Here is a 2,854-nt window from a genome sequence, read left to right on the forward strand (position 1 = left end):
GATATTGTAAAATCATGTAAAGATCTATTTCATTTCTCATTTTCTCAACAAGTAATTTAAATACAGATTTCACCTTTTCCCTCTCTCGTTTGAAAGTCTGAATACTGATTGAGTGAACAACTATTGAACAACTTCATGGTCTCCCTCTGTCGACGAAAACAGGAACAGTTCAAAGTAATCAAAGTTATACTTATCTGATAAAAGATTTACACTACACCTGCATCCAAAGGTTATGATGTTTTTTTTTTTGCTAAGCAAGGGCATTGTTGAGGTAATGTTTACTCATACAACACACACTTGCTAGACCAGATTCCACTCTAATAGAGGCCTGAAAAACATCTTGACGTACTTGGTCTAGACTCTAAGAGTATTATCTCAGCGTCTGAAAGAATACTTTCCAGGTGTTTTGCAGGAACTTCACTAACAGGTGCCGCTAGAACACGATGCTTTAGATTATCTCAAGGACAATAAGCAGGAAAGGGGAGGGGATTGGATTAGGGATTGTGTCGAGCTAGCGGATCCAGAGTTTTGCGACTGAGACATTCTTGCAATGTAGAGATTAAAGTGTTATTTTTTTATCAGTCGACTGGTCTCAATCAAATTAAGGTTTAAAAGTATTACATTAGGTCAATATAAATATATTTTTTTTCTAAACTAACCTTTACGTGAATATAACAAGATGAACCGTTAAATGGGTCGGCACTTATAGGACTAAAATAAAAGTATTATAAAGCCGACTCAAACGTCTTGGAGGAATAACTACGAAATAGAACTAATGTTCCATTCAGACAACCTATTGATGCCTTAGGTCAAACAAGGCTTATTGAAACAGCAGTTGTTGATTGAAATGCAGCTCATGTTTCAGGCCATTCAATATTCTCATTGCCTGACTAACGAACGCAATATCCTGGTAGCCAGTGGCGTCAGCAGTCTGTTGTAGTCCTCCTCTAACTGGTAGTAACTTGATGGTTGATTAGTGTAGCCTGCGCTTCCTGTGATGAAAGTAATACCACCGATTTTATGAATGGAAAATGCACAATTAAGCCAGTTCTGTTTTCTCTTTCTTATGGAGCTACAGCGACACAATTTTAAAATTGGATCACTCAGAATTCATATTAGCACTGACAAAAAAAAAGAAAAACACACGTAAAGATAAACAGGCAAATGATATCAATCATACTCACAAAGGCAGCGTAAGTCAATAAATACGATATTCAAGTAGATTGTGTTTTCTTAATGCAAGGCTTAACCTGCAACATATTAGCGCCAAAATCGCGAAATTTCACGTTAATCCACAGTATTATTTTACAAGCATATTATTAATGCAGTTTTAACTTTTTGCTTTAGTATAATTACCAGTTCTTTTGTTGTTTTTTCTGAATCATCCTTATGATTTCTATATTTGATTGTGGCCTTTTACATGTATCGGGTAATTAAAATATTACTTTAATTGCTCAAATCTATACAATTTATGTATTTACCACAAAATAAAAATAAAAGAATATTCTCTGATAATAGCTTCAAAATGAACGAAAAAAATATTCGCAGAAACATGTTTTGTTCTAGGTTTTAAGTCACTGGAGTAGAAGTGGCCGTTATTTGCTAAGCTGCAAAGTACGTTACTCACGATTTCGTCTTGATAAGAGCACGTTATACATTAGTTCGTCCCAGCATTACCAGGTTAACCAAGCGACAAATGAGCATTTGACTAAGAGCTTTATACAATCTCGTGACGACAAACAACGAGCACTCAAATCTGAGCTTCTAACACACAAACGAGCATTTTATCTGATCAACAATGACGATGATTAGGGTTAAGTTGAGTCAAAAACTATAAACTTCTTTTTGTCACTAATCAATTCTTTGCACTCGTGACAACAATTAGAATATAAGTTTTTTCTTTATGTTATATTTATGTTCTTACATTCTTGTATTTTTATAAGTCAGAAAACTCGATAGATTTGGAGCACCTAATTAAAGTATAATAAAACTAAAACATTTTGCAAATTCACGTGTTTTTTTCAGCAATGAAGAATTTAGATATATATATATATTTCAACATATTTCTTCAGTTTTCCAACCAATGTGGCTCAAAATAATTAATGATTAACATCTGTTGAGGCGGGTTCTAGGAATGAAAATCTCTGCAGCTTACAATTGATTGTAGATGATGCAATAATTCATATTCTAAATCCATAGACGGTTCTTGGTCAAAACAAATAATCTTTATAGTTTTTTTCAATCTCGTCACTAGCATCAGTAACGAAACAAAGTCGAAGCTGCCACGTGGAACCGTTTTTAGTGCCACATCACAGCCAATTAGACAGCTAACAAGATGTTGGCCGACCATAAATATGACCATCGAGGAATTCCTGACCATCGTTTGCAATAAAAATGGTCATTACTTATGCTTTTTCTAGGTTTTATATCAACCAAAATCTTATTTTATGTTTTTCAGTTGATTAAATACATGAAATCATGATGGTGGAATCAGTTGAGTAGTTCTCCACTTTACAGAGAAATAGAAAAAGAAGTAACAAACTTTTTTTTTACATAACATCATATTTCTTTCTTGTTAAATACATGAAATCATGATGGTGGAATCAGTTGAGTAGTTCTCCACTTTACAGAGAAATAGAAAAAGAAGTAACAAACTTTTTTTTTTACATAACATCATATTTCTTTCTTGTTAAATACATGAAATCATGATGGTGGAATCAGTTGAGTAGTTCTCCACTTTACAGAGAAATAGAAAAAGAAGTAACAAACTTTTTTTTTAACATAACATCATATTTCTTTCTTGTTAAATACATGAAATCATGATGGTGGAATCAGTTGAGTAGTTCTCCACTTT

This window comes from Limulus polyphemus, unplaced genomic scaffold, assembly GCF_000517525.1.
Source record: "Limulus polyphemus unplaced genomic scaffold, Limulus_polyphemus-2.1.2 Scaffold803, whole genome shotgun sequence".
Classification (NCBI taxonomy): domain Eukaryota; kingdom Metazoa; phylum Arthropoda; class Merostomata; order Xiphosura; family Limulidae; genus Limulus; species Limulus polyphemus.